This window comes from Leguminivora glycinivorella, chromosome 9 (genome assembly GCF_023078275.1).
Source record: "Leguminivora glycinivorella isolate SPB_JAAS2020 chromosome 9, LegGlyc_1.1, whole genome shotgun sequence".
In the NCBI taxonomy this organism is placed as follows: domain Eukaryota; kingdom Metazoa; phylum Arthropoda; class Insecta; order Lepidoptera; family Tortricidae; genus Leguminivora; species Leguminivora glycinivorella.
This window is the reverse complement of record NC_062979.1, coordinates 22,020,977-22,043,596: the sequence shown is the minus strand read 5'-3', so window position 1 is coordinate 22,043,596 and position 22,620 is coordinate 22,020,977.

The window sequence follows — 22,620 nt, the reverse complement described above, 5'->3', positions numbered from 1 at the left end:
AAACCGAGGACAAAATGTTACAACTCGACCATTTAGTGGACAATGTCTCGGGTCGTTTTATTATAAATGTAACTGATGATGATCATGATGATAAAGATGACGAAATAACGGAGCCTGGGAATGAATAATATTTTTTAATAAAGACTAGTTATCGTCGGACAACATATTTTTTTTACCTACTGGGTCGGATACCTTTTTATGCTATAAAACTAGTGGGTAAAAACGCATTTTATCCATCCACTACCTCGAAAACCGAACAAACCAAAATTTTTACCTTTTATTTAAAAGTAACATACGTATTTTTGATTTAAACTAGTTTGTTATTGGTACTTTACAACTTGTCGATATATTGTTATCGACATATACCCTTCACTATTTTTATTTCACTGTTCCTGGTAACATTTCATCTGTCAGTCATTTGTCAATTTAGTCCGCAGGATTGTGAATTTTAGTTTAATAAATTCATTTATTTTGTAAGAATATGATGAAAAATTTTTTATTGCGAATTTAACTAAAAGTGATATACAGGGTGGTTTCTGATAATGAACCTAGCTACGTTTCGAATTTAACGGAAAACAAAAAAAAAACACGGTGTATAACAGCCAGTGTAGGAACACCATTATGAAATTGTAATATTACTAATAACAGGACTTCACTTTGTCTTATTTTAAACTCCGTTAAATATCTAAATTAGTTTAGACGGGCTGTAGTATTGATAGTGCAAAATACCAGACATATACAGTACTTGTGACACCTACTCATCATCATCATCATTTCAGCCATTAATCGCCCACTGCTGAGCATAGGCCTCCCTTCGTGTACGCCACTTATCCCGGTCCTGGGCTAATCTCATCCAGAAGTGCCCCGCAGTTTGTCGCAGTCGTCCACCCAACGAGCCAACGGATGCCAGGCGCTTCTTACATCCGATAGCGGCCACCATTCGGTCAACATTTTGGTCCACCTGCCATCACTCTGCCTGGCAACATGCCGCCCAATTCCATTTGAGTTTGGAAATGACGTCACCCACGTCTCGCACCTTGGTGTGGCGTCGGATCTCGACATTCCTCACTCGATCTTGAAGCTTAATGCCTAGCATGGTGCGCTCCATCGCTCTCTGTGCTACCCGTATCCTATGCAAGGTACCTATTTTTTTATGAACAACTGCTTTATTGGCGAAACAATATTTTAATTTCGCTAATAATATAATTCAGTGCAAAATTTTAAAGCATAGTAACCCACGAAAAAATCCCCTTTCACTAGTCTACGCCTAGACAATCAAGTGCAGCGTAGGCGCATCGCCTGTGGCACCTTTTGTTGCCTCACAACTTATTGCCAGCCATACACCCATACATAAACACATGCATACACCCATTATGCTCGTACAATAAAATCTTCATCATTCTGTCCGGCGTCGGTGGCAGTAACTAATTGGTCATTGCTCACAACATAAAACGCCTACTTAAAAACCTACGGAGACTTTAAGGGGAAGCGAGGTGTGCACCAAGGAGGTACACTGGGACCTTTTAGTTTCAAAATGTTTTTAAATGTTGGAACACCTTGGTTCGTACGTTAAAGTTGTAATACATCTGTCCAACGTCCAAACTACAATGAACAATGTAATATTTGGGTGAATCAACATTTCTTTGCCAGCAAAATTTCGTATAATTCGACTAAATGTGATAAGAAAATTTAATTTGGATTTAGTGTAATAAAATTATAATTTTTATATTAATTAAAGACAGATACCAACATGGTTTTTCAGAATTTGATATTTTATAACTTGGTTTCAAGCAGTGATCCAGTGGCATGATTTTTAACTCACAAAAGTAGAACTAGTAATAAATAAGGGCAATTCTTGCAAAAAACCAAGAAAAAGTTGATTCACCCAATTGCGAAAAATCTACTAAAATTAAAAGGGTAAAGTTGTCTGAAGCCTCATTTTTCCTAAAATGGTGGAAATCAAGTTCATAGAACGTGCGATGTGAAGCCATTATCATAATGGATACGTGCTCCATTAGTGTCATATTCTGCGTTACTAGTTTAAAAAAACACACAACTTTAACGATCTTTCAAAATAAAAACCGGCCAAGAGCGTGTCGGGCCACGCTCAGTGTAGGGTTCCGTAGTTTTTCGTATTTTTCTCAAAAACTACTAAACCTATCAAGTTCAAAACAATTTTCCTAGAAAGTCTTTATAAAGTTCTACTATTGTGATTTTTTTCATATTTTTTAAACATATGGTTCAAAAGTTAGAGGGGGGGGACGCACTTTTTTTTCCTTTAGGAGCGATTATTTCCTAAAATATTAATATTATCAAAAAACGGTCTTAGTAAACCCTTATTCATTTTTAAATACCTATCCAACAATATATCACACGTTGGGGTTGGAATGAAAAAAAAAATATCAGCTCCCACTTTACATGTAGGGGGGGTACCCTAATAAAACATTTTTTTTCATTTTTTATTTTTGCACTTTGTTGGCGTGATTAATATAGTATATATTGGTACCAAATTTCAGCTTTCTAGTGCTTACGGTTATCCGCGGACGGACGGACGGACGGACGGACGGACGGACGGACGGACGGACGGATGGACGGACGGATGGACGGACGGACGGACGGACAGACAGACATGGCGAAACTATAAGGGTTCCTAGTTGACTACGGAACCCTAAAAATAGGTCATGTAAGCCATTATTGATTTTTCAGATTCCAATTCATTATTTCGCTTCTGTTTCTTCACGATTATATCCAATCTAAACCGTATTGTTACCGCAAAATGCATTCAAGAATACAAAAGATTTACTCGAAATCTGCATATGGCTCAAACATATCCAACGCCTCTTAAGTAAGTCCGCGTGCGTTTAAATGCCTTATAATGTGCCTACTGAGGATTATGCTTCCAGCCAAGATGTTTCTCCTATTGCTATTGAGAGCAGGCGAGTTAAGGGTTCAAGGAAACCTCCAGACTAGCTTAGAATGTCAGGTCTCATGTTCAGTGAGAATGAATTAGATTAGTGATAGATGTTACTTATAATGACGAGGGATATTAGTGAACAGGGTGATTATTGCTTTTACTCTAGGATTTTGAGTTGTAACCTAAGACATGGCAACATTGTGTTTTTTCAATCAGCATTTCTACAGCGAGAACTTTCTTTTGAATCTAAAAATTTCAAAATTAATTTACTTACCTATAAATAAGACTCTTCTACGCTCTAAATTACCTTTTGCTTTACTCAATATAAATAGGTTTAATTTTAGCGAAGGCCAGGCATTTTCATGTATCCTTCTCTTATAGCTGAATTAAATTTATAACCGTTTCTTTCCAATTAACGGCGCTTTTGCCAATTTTCTTGGTTTCAGTTTGTCAGTCAGTTTTAGAATTGCCTATGATGCTACCATGCTAGGCAGTCCAGGTTTTTGGCCATTTGGCAAACTAGTACACCTCCCTGACAGGACGATTGTTAACGATCGGGATATAAAAATTGTCAATGATACCTTTTTAACTCGTTACGGCAATGAGAATAGCTACGCAGCCAGTCTTAGGCAAGATAAACTGTAGCATTCTGAGATTAGTGTTGGATCCTGCAGCTTCAGAGATCTGCTTTTGTAAATGGCCTAATTTTGTGCTGGATGTCTGTTTACGTTGCGATTCCATTGACAATGGGCGAAGTGCAATGGGATTTAGCTGAAGTTGACATACCATCCTCCTAGCCTCGTTGGTATGGCATTCTGTTAATATGGGGTAAAGCGGCAGATATTGAGACGATATTTGTGCTGCAAAAGCGAGCTATAAGTTCCATCTACAGACTGGATCTTACACAATTAATAAATGAAACGAAATATCTACCGAAATGACCTTAACTCAACTAGTACCGTAAAATATCCCTAATAAATAAGTAGGCAACTAACTGCAATTCGAAGTTCAAATTAACTCTAATGCCTTCCCTATTATTTGACTGTAGTTTTATAGCAAAATATATTCATAAATGGAAGACAAAACCGTATAATAGGTAATTATACTTAAGTACGCATTGAACCTGTGGATAGTCGCAGTACTGGACTAGAGTTGGATGTAACGGTACTTAAAAACAACTGGAAGAATATATTTCGAAAGGACAATGAAGCCTTATGAGAGCCAAATGAGTGTTTCAGAAGACCTGCACTCGATATATGGCAACAAAAATAGTCACTAGACTGCCATTTTGTTGTCACCATTTTAAAGCTACGATTTCATTTGCCAAAGTACGGGTAGACTAAAGTCGTAGTTACACGCACGTGCTTTGTTTTTTGAAGAACACTTCAAAAGTAAGTAAAGTTACCTCAACATCTTCTGATGTGAAAAACAATAATAATGTTACCTACATCATGACATATATGAGATTCTGTATGGTTCTCCATACAGAATCTCACATATGTCATGATGTAGGTAACATACAGAATGGTTCTCCATACAGAATCTCATATATGTCATGATGTAGGTAACATTATTATTGTTTTTCAGTTCACAATTTACACCAGGTACAATATATAAGGCAATGTATAAGGGCTCTCCAACTCTACTGTCTTTTCCAAAACCCGAGTCCTACATGTTTACTTTTCTTCGCCATCATAATCGTTATCATTATAATTATTGGTATGCCATCCATAAAGTCAAGGTACACACACAATGACAAGAATACACAAATGCTTTTCAAAGGACTTTTGCAGATCACCGCAAAATTTGCATCTGATCATTTCAAAAATATTCGTACGCACGTGAGGGCAGGGACTTAGAGAAAAGGTTGGCTAAAGAACTCAGTGCTAGTCTTAATCTGGCCCGAGAGCGCGCTCCGTGCACTAATGATATCTCAAGCCGCGCTTTAAGGCCCATATATAACACTCTATGAGACGTTTTTAAAATTTAAGCCAACGCTAATGCATTCTGCCCTGTTTACTGTAAATACTTATTCAAAGTAGTCCCACAATGCGGTCCTCCAGCCTTTGTGATCTCGCGATTAGCATAACACGAGGATTCAATGAACAAAGTAACCAGTATAAAATAAAATTTTACGGTTTACCCTTATATTGAAAAAGGGAGGTCGTGTTAGGGCATAATAAAATGACTACGTGTGCCGGCCAAGCATGGGAACGGAATATTTTACATCGAATTGACGAGATTGTGAGACCGGTTCGGACGTTGATGGCACTTGTGGTGTATTATTTTATAATACTTGAATTCTAATCGTGCAGCATTGTAGCTCGACTATGACTGTTTTGAATTTCAAAGTCAAATCTTTTGTTTGTCTTAAGTAAATTTTATGACTATGGTTTTGCAAATTCTTGCTCGAGATGCTGGCTGCCGAGAATGATATAAATAAAATAGTGGAAAGTAAAATCTGCCTTTAACAAAGTAGTCGGTGTACTTAGGTACATACTCGAAACCATAAACTACTTACATCTTTACGAGTCATATCAGTTACCAGCTGAAATTGGCTTTTTATAAGTATATATTTTTCAAAAACCTGCGTTTTTTTGGTCTTTTAAAAAATTATATGTTACAAAAGGAAGCTTATAATTATTACTAAAAGAATTAAATTTGCATTTAATTTTTTTAGTGGTTGTACATTTTTAAATTGGTCACTCATCGTTAATTCGCTTCTACTCATTTCCTCAAAGATTGACTGGAAGAGATCCCATTAAGGGATAAGTCCGCCTACATTGTATATTACTGACTCTGTAACTGTGTCTCTTTTGTTTCATTTATGTACAACAAAGCTTATACATACATACATAATACATAGGTAAAAATATAATAGATATATAGAAACGGAGTAATCAAATAAATAAATATTTGAACTTATTTCAGGTTTAATTTCTCAAACTTAATTAAGAAAAATTTCAACGCAGAAGGTAAAATAATTTTCTCAATAAAAACCAATTTGTTTTCGCAGACGTTTTGGTTCATTTAATTTTTTTTATTTTTATTTATTAAAGTACTAAATCTTAAGTTATGCGCAGAGTTTCGTGTTACTTAACTGCTAAGCCAGAAATGGCTTGTTTACAGCTAGAGTTCGGACTTATCTATTTAATTTAAGTATAATTAGTCTTACAGTATTTATTTTACACATTTCACATTAAATGTATACGCAGTTTTCTGAATGAACAATCCAATCCAGAAACTTGGAAAATGTTGCTCGATTTAAGTTCCCCTTCCTTTTATCCCTTTCAGTGCTTGATGCTCCTAATTCAGCTACATATTCAGTTTTATGTAAAGATTTAATTTAATTACAGTGCCTTTTGATGAACTTTTTGAATTCAGACTCAAAAAGTTCCAATCAAGAGGTAACTTCAAATCGCAACATGTGCCGAATGATCAGAGTACGTAGCCGAATGGCACAAACGCTCACGAAACGAAACGCTCGTGATATCTATCTATCGCTCGTGCGTATTGGCGCAACAGAGCCAGACTACCTTTCGCGACGTTTCGTTTTCGTTTCGCTTCGCAGAAATGCCATTCGGCTACGGCACCTGTCCAGAAGAATTTTGGGGATAAAATCTTTTTAGGGTTCCGTACCTCAAAGGAAAAAACGGAACCCTTATAGGATCACTTTGTTGTCCGTCTGTCCGTCCGTCCGTCTGTCAAGACCCTTTTTCTCAGGAACGCGTGGAGGTATGAAGCTGAAATTTATATCAATTACTCAGGTCTACTGTCCCTTGAAGCTGTGAAAAAATCAAACTTCTAAGCCAACGCAATCAAAAGATAACGCCGTTTATGCCGCAAATTTTCGACACTTGCAAGGGAATCAAAACCTACAGGGTGCTTCCCGTGAAGTCAGAATCTTGAAATTTGGTACGAAGCAACGTCTTATAGCATAGATAAAGGAAAAATTACGAAAACCATACATTTTTAGTTACATCACATAATATATTTTTTTTAATAATTTTAACCTTACTACCCATTTCCTCATAAACGCGTAGAGGTATTAAATTGAAATTCATACCAAATACTCAGGTCTATAATACCTTTAAGCTGTAACAAAATCAAACTTCTATGTCAACGCAATCAAAAGAAACAGCAATTTAAGCTGCATATTTTGAAACTCGCAAGTACTCGCAAGGGAATCAAAACCTAAAGGGTACTTCCAGTCGACCTAGAATCTTGAAATTTGGCATGAAGCAACGTTTTATAGCACACATAAAGGAAAAATTCCGAAAACCTTAAATTTTTAGTTACATTACAAAATATATATTATGACTCGATTGTCGTAATGAACGAACTTTGTAAACCTTGCAGGTTTGTACGGAACCCTCGGTGCGCGAGTCCGACTCGCACTTGGCCGGTTTTTTTAATTAAATGGAAGTTAAAATACGTAAAGATTTTTTTGAATATAATACTACACGATAAACAAAAAACCGGACAAAATCTTTTAAAATTAAAAGTTCGAAAACATTTTTCAATGGAGGAGTAGCGGTACTAAAGGCAGTTTATTATGAAATTTATTAGCTGCTTTAAACTCGGAAAATCAATTACAAGGAAGTACATAAAACTGGGCAAGCCGGCAATTTAGTAAGTTTGATAATAAACTGAAACTGTCTAGGTTCTTTGGCAATGTGTTTTCTTTACGATAGATATTGTAGAGAGAACAAATTTGATCCTAAGGGTGTTTCAACTAGAGATGCGCTACATAGATGAGTTTGATGTCCACCAATCATGTTCATTGTTCCACAAAGTATAGCGCTAGTGGGAACGGGTTCGACTAAGCTGATTGGTAGATAATTAGATATCACATGCACCCATAGCAACGTTGCGTAGCACAGCACGTCTCTGGTAGAAAGGCACCCTTAACCTTTACTTTTGTAAGGCCCACTTTCACTAACCACTTAACTCAGGGTTAGTGGTTTGTCAACTATTAAATTCCATATTATATAATGGTGGGTTAACCCTCCATTTTCGTTGGCGCAAGTGGCCCTAAGTAAATTGAACTAAGACCCGGCCGGCGTCTTAAATGATTTTAAAGTTTCGAAACAAATAAATAAGAAATCCCTTTCAGAATATAATAAAAACAAAGTAACCATTATCTGAAATGGAATGTTTTGTTTTTCTAATGTGCGCACTAAAATTAAACGTCAAAGTGTCAACTCCAGAACGTAGTTTGTTATTTCAATTATCAAGCGCTCTTGTTCGACGGAATTTTCTAGAAAAGCTTGCATTATTTTAATTTATGCTACAAGTTGGTTGTTTAACGGGAATTATAACAAATGTCAAAATATGCTTACACGGTTTTCGCAGTCAATTTTACAGGACGTAACACTTTTAGTTTTAGAAACTAATTTTAATTTAATTTTTGTAACGTGCAACTGATGGTAAGGTTTTTGTCAATTACAATTAGATAATGGTGATTATAGATACATAAGTAATATCTGTAGGTATCTAAAGACTAATAATCAAGAGGCTGTGTCGAATATTTTACTGTATCAAAAACATAATATGAAAAGATACCCGAACCAGGGGGCCGATTTTTGAGTCTCACTGTCACTAAAATACCGGTTGAAAACGGTGAATTGGCTATTATTTTCAGTGACAATTTTCTGAATTCGATATCGTGAGACTCAAAAATCGGCCCCCAGGCCTACGTCACTTGCTCGCGGTCGCGCGTTAAGTGCCTACACGCTAGCCGTTCATTCGAATGAACAAGTGGCAGAGGGGCGCCACGGGCCCGCCTGTGTAGTCGCGTGGCACGTACCTACTATTCTTCTGAGTTTTACGTGATAACTCATTAGTATTAGTTAAAAAAGCGTAGGTATCTGTAGTTTTGCGGGCAAGTGAAGGATCTGTTCCGTTAGTAACTTATTAATAATCTGTGCCCGAACCTAGTTTTTTACTTTGTCAGCTAACACTATTTTCCAAAACTATTTCGTTCTGAAATTCTTTTGCATCCGACATAAACTTCATGCATTATTACCCCTACTTACTAAAATAAAACTTCGATCCTATGGGATTCAAATGAACATACAACTATTTAACTCAGCACAGCAGTATAATCAAACGCCATAGTCATAAAATCAGTTCCTGGAAGTCATTACTACAAACTGCACAACAGTAGCTGCTTAGCGCAAAAAGGGCGTATCTCCTTGGAGAATAAGAGTACATACACCTTTTTTGCTTTGAAACGCAGTACGGCCAAGAATTGCAACTGTATGCGAGCGGGAATGACAAAAGTTTGCAAGCCGGTCAGGTTAATTCCAAACTCCTGATAGGGTTTGACTATGTTCATGCAAATTTTAGTCTGCAAATCTAAACCATTTTGACTAAACAGTAATTGTGAATATGTATGGATTTGTGCCACGTTGCTGAAAAGTTTTATTAAGGACGTGCTGAATCCGTGTGCAACGCTTTTGAGCTTCAATTTACTATTTTCGCAATGTTTGCGGATACATTTTACCGGCCTAGCGTAGTCGGTGACCTTGCCTGCTAAGCCGCGGTCCTGGGTCCGAATCCCGGTAAGGGCATTTATTTGGGTGATGAGCACAGGTATTTTATTCCTTAGTTATGGATGTTTTCTATGTATATAAATATGTATTTGTCTATATAAGTAGGTAAATCGTCGCGTAGCACCCAGTACAAGTACAAGCTTTTGCTTAGCTTGGGGCTAGGTTGATCTGTGTCAGATGTCCCCCAATATTTATTTATTTATTTAAGTACATAATTTTAAATAAGAATTTGGGATGTTTCTGCGGACCTTAATTTAAGACGAATTGCAAGTACCTAAATAGTTTGGCATTTTCACGATAGTCATCAACTTTTCCAATGTTTAACAACGAATATAAATTAATTACAAATTTTAATACTTACTTACTTAAACTAAAAAAAAACTGGCAAACCAATAAGATTGTGAGACGTTGCCTGAACTGAATATAATTGTTTTTTTTTTAATATACGTAATATTTACTCGTAAGTAACAAAACATAAATTTGCCTGTCGCTTTTCGGTAAAGGATCATCGTGAGGAAACATCGTCAAGGCCACTACCATTCGGGTTGGAAGGTCAGATTTCAGTCACTTTCGTAAAACTAGTGCCTACGCTAAACCTTGGGATTATTTGTCAAAGCGGACCCCAGACGGGAATTGGGGCTCATTGGAATGAGCAGTGGCAAATGCCGGGATAACGCAAGGAGGATGATGGTGACTCGTTAGTAACATAACCTAACCACAAAATTAAAATTTTGAAAAAACCCCCGACCGTGACAAAGTGGACTGATTTTCATGAAACATGGCTAAGAACACTCCCGACTAACTCAGCTTTCAGACAAAAACAACTAAATCTAAATCGGTTCATCCGTTCGGGAGCTACGGTGCCACAGAAAGACACACACACAGACAGACAGACAAACAGACAGACACGTCAAACTTATAACACCCCGTCGTTTTTACGTCGGGAGTTAAAAACAAAACATTATTTAAAGAGACCCTTTTAGTTTTTACATATGACATGCTCATACATGCGCCTGGGAAGGAAATTTTCCTGGAGTGTCTTATTACTTTTGACAAAGGAAAATTGCCTTGTTTCTTGGGACGACGACCTTTTAACATGTCTTGTATTACGCCCTTATAGTTGTCCTTTTATGTGTTTTTGTAATAGGTAGAATATTATGGAGATTTATATCATTATGTAGAACATACAAGACAGAAGGAAATATTGCAACTTTAGGATTATAATACTTCGTTAAACGATACATAATACTTCATAATACTTCATTTAGATGGCTGGCAGTCCTCAACTGTGCGTTTCTCCAGAAACTTCCTACCCCGCACAGCTAAACTGTGGAATGAATTGTCGCCTGCGGTATTTCCGGACCGATACGACCTTCAAATCTTCAAGAAAAGAGCGTACACCCATCTTAAAGGCCGGCAATGCACCTCCAACACTGGTGTTTCGGGTATCCATGGGCGGCGGTGATCGCTTACCATCAGGCGACCTGTCTGCTCGTTTGCCTCCTATCCCAAAAAAAAACGACTCAACAAAATGGCATCCATAGCAAAAGAAAAGAAATTACTAGAATGCTTCAGGCAGGCAGGTTGCGCGATAAATGATAAAACATAAGGCCGTCCTTATCGAACTTACAAATAGTGCGTTAGGGACGGTCTGATGTTTATCATTTATCGCGCGACCATACTTGCCTGCCAGGAATAAGAATTATTAATATAACCTAACCACAAAATTAAAATTTTGAAAAAACCCCCGACCGTGATATAGTGGACCGATTTTCATGAAACATGGCTAAGAACACTCCCGACTAACTCAGCTTTCAGACAAAAAAAAACTAAATCAAAATCGGTTCATCCGTTCGGGAGCTACGATGCCACAGACAGACACACACACAGACAGACAAACAGACAGACAAACAGACAGACAGACGGACAAACAGACAGACACGTCAAACTTATAACACCCCTTCGTTTTTGCGTCGGCGGTTAAAAATAGACTGAAATAAATATCATATAGGTACAAAGAAAAAATGACCATTCCTCCAAGTGTCCAAAGCTGGATTCAAAATTCAAACGTCCTCTGTGTGTAAGTGTTATAGTCTAGTATAGTGACAATAGGATTCATATCTACACCGTGTTTTTTTTGTTTTCCGTTAAATTCGACATGTCGTTAGGTTCGTTATCAGGGACCATCCTGTATATCACTTTTAGTTAAATTCGCAAAAAGAAAATTTTCATCGTTTTCATACATAATAAATAAATTAATTAGTGTGAAGAATAATGTTCAAGTTAGTGTCAAGTGATTGACAACACATGTCAAAACAAATAACATTGGGAAGTGTTAAAGGCTGTCACACACATGTTCAGTAATTATTTTTATTTTTTAATAACTCGACAACCGTAATAGTTAAGACTAGTTTCTTAGAGAAATTAATTGTATTTGATCTAAAGAACCATCCCTTAAAGTTAACGGAATTCAATAAAAACAGGGTGTATAGTAAATTTAATATAGTCATCTATACTTATGACTGTCATACCTACAACCTGTCGACCACAGTTAAAAGTAGTGAATTAATCGAACATACAGCGAGGTATTTTTCACAATTTCAGCAAACGACAAAGACAAATTTTAATTCACATAAAAGGGTTCTAGTGTTCACCGTATCTCCACTATTCTAGTATCAATTAATTAAAACATGCATAAGAGTATGCAAATAAATTACTAACCGCCCAGAAAATTCGATCGATAAGTGTTTGTTTTGCCTACACTTAACAGAACCCATAAATAGCTGTCAAAGTTAAAAGTCAAACGTAACAAGTCATACGAAAAAAACATTCTAAATTCAAACTTGAAACTTTTTAATCATAGTCTCAAGTTGCAAAACATTGGTCGCATATTGATGTTTCTTTTGTTTTTATGCCGTGGATTCCCGCTAATTTGCAAAAAGTCCTTTTTAGTAGAAAGGGATTGGTGGTTATGGCCTATGCGTCATGGACGCATGGATTTTCGATCGGATTTTTATCCAAAACGCGCTTTTCAGTAGTAAGGTGTCGGCGGTTATGGCCCTTTTCTTTTCGAGTTTTGGAACAATCGCAAGGGATGTCTGTTAAATTACATATTGTCCTATATTGTTGAAATGAAATGCGAGTTGCGGGCGATTAGTGGAGCGGTAAATTGCCTAATCGCTCGAGTGTGAAATGCATCGATGATTGGGGTATCCTCGCGTTGAATGATAGGTGTGGGCTCAATTGCCCGCACTAGGAAATAATAGAGGTACCTTACTTATGACAATCAGGGCAGGTACTATAAGTATTAAAATGTAGTTTTTGATATCGACCACCGCCATGTATGTATGTACACTGTATTTTTTAATAGGAACCTTTGATAATCTCAAATATTTCTACCGTCACAGAAAAATCCTATTCAAATCATAAGTCTTGCATTATAAGTATTTTATTAATTATATCAATCACCATAGAATGAGGGCCTGTTTTTTTTTATAAAATATTTTTTAAACCTCGTTGGAGGAGTAGGTTGATAATGTGGGATAAAGCATTATGTTTTGTAATAAAGAATTTTATAGTCAACGAATACAAAAATAAATACAACAAAAGCCTCAAAAAAGTGATAAATACAATACAATTACATACAGTACAATAAAATTTCGTAGAATTATATATACACACATTTCAAAAAGCAATTAAACTCATAAACAAAGACAGTAAGAAAACCAAAACCGTGGAAAGACAAATGTTGATTACAGCAAAAACGTTTTTAGCATTAAGGCATTTTAATATCAGGGACCGTAAATTTAACAACAAATGACCCTTGACTTTCGCACAGTCAGTGAAATGAAGGGAAAAAAAGAGTCCACCATTCCGTAAAAGAACACGATACAGTAGGTCTGTATAAGGGGTTTACACTCATTAGAATGAAGTATCGAAAATAGGGTGGAGAGCGGGAAACGAACAAAATTACTCATCGGAAAAAGCCCTTTCCTAAAATAAATTTAATAATAATTAAGAGGCGTAATTTCACCCCAAAGTCATTTGGTTTAGACGTATAAACATTGAACGATTAAAGCAGCCTAGTTTTGTTGCATTTAAACATGATTTAAATTTGTTTGAACACTACACAAGCTTTTGTAATCATCTCCTAGCGTCGTCCTGGCTTTTGCAATTGCTCATAAGAGCCAAGCGTCACCTCTGCACTGCAACTAATACCAAGATGAGTTTGTTCTAGTTTTTAAAGAAAATGAAGTCTTTTTTCCAACCCAAGAGAGAAACGGGGCCGAAAAAGTTTGCTGGATTATAATAGAACATAATTATTGACTCATACTTCATATTCACCTGACTAGGGCGATAGCCTAAGTCAAATTTTCTAGCGTGGTTCACATTTTTATAAAGTGGACCTACTGTCATTTCTCCACTTCTAGTCTGGTCAACTGCCCCTCCAGTGATATATCACCGACAAAACATGCTGTGTCACGGTGATAACGAATGCCCTTGTTACCGATCCAACCCTTTATGCGCTGTCAAAATATCGACGTATCGATGATTTGTCTATCTGATAAATGGTCTGGGATCAATTAACCAATTTGGGAGATTTTGTGTGATTGAAATGTTGATAGGGGTTTTGTGGGTATTTCTAAATGGATATAAGCCATGTCTTAGATTTAATTATTTGATAATAATGTGTAATCATTAATATTAGTTGGAAATTCTTAGTTGTCATCAGCATCATGATTCGCCTGCCCTTATCCCAGTCACTTTTTCTTCCATACCTCTATACAGAGTGTAACAAAAATGGTGGTGATCCGTGTAAGGGCGTATTCAGTATCGTATTCTGATCAGGAAAAAGTAGAAGAAAATTTTTTTTCGCGAAAACAATTTTCATTTTTGTATGGGCCGGGCCGCGAGAATCGGCCGAACCGCCATACAAAGGTAAAAAATTTTATCACGAAAAAAAAATTTTCTTCTACTTTTTCCTGATGAGAATACGATACTGAATACGCCCTTAAAGGGATCACCACTATTTTTGTTACACCCTGTATAGCCCGTCATCTCATCATTGTAATTCTTATTATAGAACGGTCAACTTATATTATGGAACCATTGCTGCTTGCATGCTACATTAAGCCAGGATACACTGGGACCGTGGGGGCATAGTGCGCGTCGCCTCTATGAGGAGCTGTCCAAGCGCCTCATAGACGCTTCTGGTGACCAGAGGGCTGGCCAGTATTTCGCTCAGCGGATAAGTATAGCTATCTAGCTAGCTAGTAGGTAAGAATTACGAAAGGCGGCGTTTTGTGAACATCAAAGGAGTGAGCCTTCTGTACTTGTACTATTATATATTCTGTGTTTTGACTTTTGTTTGTTTTTTTTTCTCTGTATGATGCCTATTTTTTTTTCATAAGTATCTTAAAAGTTCGAATTAAGTGTGATGTATTCTCGATCCGGGTTCGAATTTCTCACGCTTTTATCGACTACCACATTTCATATCACGGGTTCCTATCGGGATATCGATGATTTGTGTCCTGATAGATGTTCTGGTTTGTATCAATTAAACAATTTGCTGTGTGAATGTTATCTATAGATTGAAATGTCGAAAGGGGTGTATGGGAAAGTTTCTAGATTTGACAGATTTAATACAAATTAATACACATGGTTTATAACAAAATCTTATGATATTGCTTTATTTTAAGGGGTTTATTAATGATAACGAGATTTAGACGAGTAAACGGTTAAACAGTAGATACTTTTAAATTATGTAGTATGCCTAAAGTATTAAATATTCGCTTTCGTAATACTAGAGCCTACGCCAAATCTCGGGATTAAATGTCAAAGCGGACCCTAAACTCCCATGAGCCGTTGCAAATAACAGGATTACGCAAGTAGGATGATGATGAGATACACAGTGCCCTATGTATAGCAATCTCTAATCGAAATTGAACTAATTTGTTTTATATCCTTAGATGAGTATTTCTTTTTTTTTCGCCACTTTTATGAAATGTGATATTTTTGAAAAAAAAAATGCTATCTACTCAGAATCACGAGCTTTTTCAATCGTAGAAGTTTAAAAAATTGTCCCATACGATTTTTTCTTATTTTGTTACCATTTTCCGTATATGTTGTGTGGGGTAACAAAGGAGGAAAGTAACAAAAATGTATGGACATTTTGGGACACTTTTTGTCTCCTAGATTGAAAGTACTCGTGATTCTGTGTACAATTATTGACCTAAACTTCCCCAAAAAAATCAAAATAAAAAAATGGCAAAATAAAATTAGAAATGTTCAGATGACTGTACAGTATAATAATTATTACAAAATTACTAGCCATTTTAAAAGACATTACATGTATTTCATAACACGATTTATTCCTACTTCCTATACATCCCTATAACCGAGCCAAAAACCTTTGAAATGAATTAGCGATTGAGAATTTTAAAACATCAAGGAAACTCGTAACACTGTTACCATAGAAAAGCGAGAGAAGTGGTAGCGAGACTGTATTTTACCAAACCTCGTATCTTAATCCATCGCGAATTATAAGAATCGACCTGATGCTGTAACAGAGAGAGTTCCTTTTTCAAAAATGTGAATGTTATTTTTAATGATGGGTACGAAAGTGTGGAGTCGACTTTGCATTCCAGTCATTCGTCATTTAAAATTCAGGGCGAGTTGCGTGGAAGTGATTCGAAATAGCGATTTTCAATCGAAAACATTTTGCTAAGTGGCGAGCTACAAACAAATTAGAGGTGTTATTCATTTGGAGTGTTTTTTAAAAGGAATAGTATTGATTGGGATTTGGGATTGTTATTCAATTGGGAATGGCTTAATGGGTGTTAGACGGTAAAATGTACAATGCACATACGCCCTGTTCTTATTGAATTCCGTTAACTTTAAGGGAAGATTCTTAATAATTCAAATCATAGGTTCAATTACAATCAATTTGTCTAAGAAACTAGCCTCTTAACTCTTAAGGTTATCGAATTATTAAAAAATAAAATGTTTAATTACTGAACACGTGTGTGGCATCCCTTACCACTTCCTAATGTTATTTGTTTTGACATGAGCCATCAAACACTTGACGATGACTTTAATGTTATGATTAAGGTAAGGTCCTCTCACACTAATTAATTCATTTATTATGTATGGAAATAAAAAAAAAAACATTTCTTTTTCGAATTTATCAAAAACTGATATACAGAGTGGTTTCTGATGATGAACCTAACTACGTGTCGAGGTTAACGGAAAAAAAAACACGGTGTATATTTAAAAAAGACGCGCAAACATTATAGTGATAGAAATAAATGGAAGTGATAGTACGACTTAGTTAAATTAAAACTTTATCCATTCTATTGGCTATAGAAATACAAATGGATATGTATTTCTATTGGCTATGGAAATGAAAAAAAAAAACATTTTTTTTTCGAATTTATCAAAAACTGATATACAGAGTAGTTTCTGATGATGAACCTAACTACGTGTCTACGTTAACGGAAAACAAAAAAAAAACACGGTGTATAATTAAAAAAGACGCGCAAACATTATAGTGATATAAATAAATGGAAGTGATAGTACGACTTAGTTAAATTAAAACTTTATCCATTTGTATTGCTATTGGCTATAAAACGCTAGATTATTTATCGTGTAAATCGGTTAATTAGTTTTAGTATGAAGAACTAACAAATAGTCAAAATTATTTTAAACATTTTGTCCACTTGAGTAGAAATTTTATCGAACTACTAGCTTTATGTAAATTTTCCTTATTGTATAGTACATATTACCAAACGGGACAGGCAGAGCACATGAAACTGCTCAAGTTTCAATGCCACTCTTGGGTTGAAAAAGAAAACGAAATCGTGATATTGCAGTGACAGGTTAGCCCATACCAAAGATTATTAATAAGTTACTAACGTAATAGATCCTTCACTTGCCCGCAAAGCGACAAATATCTACGCTTTATTTAACTACATACTATGTAGTAGGTACGTGCCACGCGACTACACAGGCGGGCGCGTGGCGTCCCTCGGCCACTTGTTCATTCGAATGAATGGCTCAGCAATTCCCGTCAACTTTGTACAAAAATTAAGGGAAAAGTTAAATTTGTTTTTATTAATTCCTATTTTGTTACCAAGATTTTGTTGATGAATTGAGATTTTATTAAGTTTTATTTCGTCATTAAGGTTCTCTAGTATCTATATTTTCTTAATTATAACAATTATCCTGTATATATCTTACGAAAGTCGAATTATATTACTAAATGTTGGTAACAAAACAGGATCAATTAAAATTTGCTGACGTGGCATTGTACAAAGTTGACGGGAATTGCTGGGCTAGCGCTGCGTGTAGGTACTTAACGCGCGACCGCGAGCGAGTGACGTAGATCACGTAGGCCTGACCATAGCTTATCTCCACTGCAATATCATATCCCATAGGCAACTTCTAGGACACAGGGAGAAAAGGGGGTGGTGAAATTCTTAACCCGTCACGGGTAAAAGTCTACAAAACTCATATAACTCTTCGGCGTATCACAGAAACAAATTCGTATGCAAATATCGAAGTGTATTATTCCCGTGCAAAGTTGAAATAGCTTTTGCGGACTTGTGGAAATCAGGAAGAGTTTAATCGCGTACGGGAGCTGCAGCCGACTCGATAATGAATGGTTTTTCAGTACAAATTCTATTCGCGTTTTGTACCTCTACCACGAGTTTTCTATTTGCATAAAATATTTTTCACCACACTAACTGGTAAAGGCCGTCCTGGGCCATTTTTTTCAAAGTTGTCCACCCCACTTTTTTTGTAACACAGGTATTTTTTATGCGATTCATACTTAGAATCGCGAGGTCTTTCAATCCTGATAGATACATTTTTCAGACCTTCCATTCCGTTACTTCCATACAATTGCATGAAAAAATGGTAACGGAATGGGAAAAAATCTTGGGACACTTTTTTCTCCTATTAGGATTAAAAGAGCTCGCGATTCTGAGTGGAAATCACATAAAAATTTCTAAATCCAAAAAAGTGGGTGGACAACTTTGAAAAAAAAATGGCCCTCCTGATTCTTAAAATAGATGAGTAAGTTGGAAAGCTTTTATCCACGAGAGTGCAAAGTAATTTCATATAAAATTTAACTTGATGTGTTACCCTGACTCATAGAATTGAAAGGTTTTTCTATTAGGATTTTTCTTGTGATTGTGTGGTGAAAAATTGTGGAATTCACTCGAGGCCAAAATTGGTTTAAAATGGCCAAAGTTGCATTTCTTACGAAACACTGTCGGCATTCTTGCATTTTACCTAATGTATGAAACTCATGGTAGAAACTAAGGTTTTCGCGGTATGGAGTTTGAAATGCGAGTGGAGTGCCATTGTTTAGAAATTCAGAAAAACGGAAAATTTTATCACAATGAAAATTAATGTTAGGATGAAATGTCATTTAATTTTATTCAAGATTTTTCTAAGATTTTAAAATTTATACTTATGTAGTAAGTTTTTAATGCTTTTTCTTCACTAAAAATTGTATAGGTTTTATGACCCAAAAATAGGTACAGAATTGTCAGTGTCAAGGTGTCAATCTCACTATGGTTAAATAGACCATTCGACCATCACTGAAATCATCAAATATCTGAAGACCTATTAAAGGATCAATTCGAAATTTGGAATAGTTATGAACAAAATACTTTTTTTCTATAACGTAGTCCAATAAAATCAAGTCTTTAGTGTTCTTTACATATCCCGCACCTTTTTTTGGTCTTCTCTGTTTGGCATAAAGGTTGACTGGTAGAGAATGCCATGTAGCATTAAGTTCGCCTTTTGTAACTGTATATTTTTACTGTGCAATAAAGTTTAAATAAATAAATAAATAAAAAAAATACATACATACATACATACATACAATCACGCCTGTATCCCATAAAGGGGTAGGCAGAACACATGAAACCACTAAAGCTTCAGTGCCACTCTTGGCAAATAAGGGGTTGAAAGAAAACGAAACTGTGACATATACACACACTGTGACAAAATATTTAGTAAAATATGTCTTCATTCGCATAATATTTAAGTACATAACGTAAAACACATGCAGCTGTAATATAGGGCTATAGTCGTTTTATTACTCTTGGAATATTTACATCACACTAGTATGGAGAAGACTTTTTGGCCGAAAGTCAGATTGTCTTAAATAGTAGTATTTAAGAGTTTTCAATTATTCACAGTTAGCTTCATTAGACATATCAACCGAGATATAGATCATGATTACCTTTTTGATTTTTATTGAGGTCCCGATATTTCGACGCTGTAGCATAAATCTAGTAATATTTAATTAATAACGTAAGAGTAGGTAACCTTTTTTGTTCCACTGTCTGTATATCAGTCTGTTCTCCTATATATTGACTTAGGTAGTAGGTACTATTGATGTTAAGTAGCCACCATAAGCTATGTATGGGCACCTGCAACTCCAGGCATGTTTGTATAGTTTTTCTACGCGACGCCTAAACCGCTAAACCTCGCATTAGTTTTATTTTACCTACCTACCAACAGATGAACCGGTTGGTATGACTATCGCATCTGAATCGTTTCGACCGTTAACACTTTCGCTACCAAGAACCCGACTGTCGGGCACACCGCTCGTAGAAGCGTAGCCGATTACATGGGTTTCCCCGTATGTAGCGAAAATGTCGTAGCGCCGCGTAGAGCCCGGTTTCGAAAGTGTTAAAGAACTTGGAGTACACACAAACATAAATATGCACACACAAGCACATACCGTTCAAAAACCGTTATACGTAAACCTAATAGAAAATCAAGAAAAAGTTATCATGTTTGTCTTCTTTCTTTACCTAATTTAAAACTAAAATTAATCGACTTTTAGTAAATTAATTCAAAATTAAAATAAAGCCGCTATCCGTAGCATTCTTAAACGCTCACATTCCCGCAGTAAATATTCCCGTACGCCGCTGATATGTGACATTACTGGCGAAAATTATATTGAATTTGTCATTATTATTCAAATTAATGGGTCCATTATCTTTTCAATCTGACTTATGAGTAATTTTTACTTCTACAGATTGGTCAACCTTCCGAATTTTTGATTTTTTACAAAGTTTTTTTTAGCTTACGTTGAAACATAGATTACTCGTATTTGCGGTACGAAATTAAATGGGGTAATGTGCCAATGTCTAGGTATAAAGATCGAAGATTCGAGTCCTGCCGGAAGTTTTTTTTTTTCATTTTTCCTTTAATTTAGAAATATGTCAGTAACGCTCAAAGAAACTAAAGATAAAATGTACGACTAAAGATACTTTCGTAACTTTCCATTGCAAAGAATTCTGATATCATTGACATCCACAATATCTATTGCTATTTATAGTACCTAATAGTTAGAAACCTTATTAAACAGCTTAAATTATCGCCCATAGAATAATAATAGATACTATAATTTGGTTGGCCTTTGATCAATCAGCTGGCTATATAAATTATATTGAAGCTCAAAACAAATTGTCTGAGCCTCTATTATAAAGCAGGAGAAATAATATTTTTATTTTATTTATTTATTTATTGTAAACATAATTTACAGCATTACAGTCGAAACCAAAGCACTGTACAATTCAGATTAGATATTGTTAGGTGATTAACAAAAGAAACAAACATATATAAAATACGATCACCTTTCGTCCATCACCTCACAATACCGCAGACACATTTGATACACAATCATCCATCTGCTTGCAAACACATCACATTCTGGAGCCCATGACAGAAACGAGTTCAACTGATTTAGAGCCCGCACAGCTGGTGAATTTCTATGCGCTACAGTTCGTGTAATTGGGGCTGCTAAAAGGTTGTGCTTTCGCGGTCTTAATAGATTTTTGGGCACAAATGGAACACTAAGTTTGACAATTCTTTCTATGAGTTCGGGACAGTCAATATGTATTGAATTCGTTAAAAATACACTACGATTTCAAAAACGAGTATAAAAATATTAAAAAAATGCAATAGGTTGTTGAATTAGTTAGTTAATGATAGTATTAACCCTGGGTCAAGAATCTATTGCATTTTTTAAATATTTTTTGATATTTTTATGATAGCAAAACCTTATTGCAATAGGTAAACAATCGAATATATGGGTCACAATAAACCGTTTCATTATACAGAGTGTAACAAAAATGGTGGTGATCCGTTTAAGGGCGTACTCGTATGAGAATACGAATTCTCATCAGGAAAAAGTAGAAGAAAATTTTTTTTTCGCTAAAAAAATTTTCACTTTTGTATGAGCCGGGCCGCGCGAATCGGTCGAATCTCCATACAAAGATAAAAATTTTTTTGCGAAAAAAAATTTTTATCCTACTTTTTCCTGATGAGAATACGATACTGAATACGCCCTTAAACGGATCACCACCATTTTTGTTACACCCTGTATGTAATAACTACTTCAAAATAATTCAACAACTTATTCGCCTGAACAAGAATTAAATCATTTGGTTTGTTTTTGGTTTGTGGTAAACAACTTAATTAAAGTAAAATATGTTTGAGAGCGCACTATTCGCCAACATTCTGGTTCCAGTTAGGCGAAAAAAAAATGTAATACTTTAGTCATAAGTTTTATTTTCCGTTTTGTTTTTAGACGACTGGTCTGGCGCAGTCGGTAGTGACCCTGCCTGCTAAGCCGCGGTCCTGGGTTCGAATCCCGGTAAGGGCATTTATTTGGGTGATGAGCACAGATATTTGTTCCTGAGTCATGGATCTTTTCTATGTATATAACGTATTTATCTATTTATGTATGTATATCGTCGCTTAGCACCCATAGTACAAGCTTTGCTTAGTTTGGGGCTAAGTTGATCTGTGTAAGGTGTCCCCATGCAATATATATATATATTTTTAATTAATTCACTTTAAAATATGTCATATATTTTGTAGTGATAACTGTTGTCTATTTCGCCACAATGGCATTGACACTTGAAATAACAATTCTATGCCAATTTCTAGGTTAATAAGTAACATGAGCATTTGCATAACCTAACCACAAAATTAAAATTTTGAAAAAACCCCCGACCGCGACATAGTGGACCGATTTTCAAGAAACATGGCTAAGAACACTCCCGACTAACTCAGCTTTCAAACAAAATAAAATAAATCGAAATCGGTTCACCCGTTTGG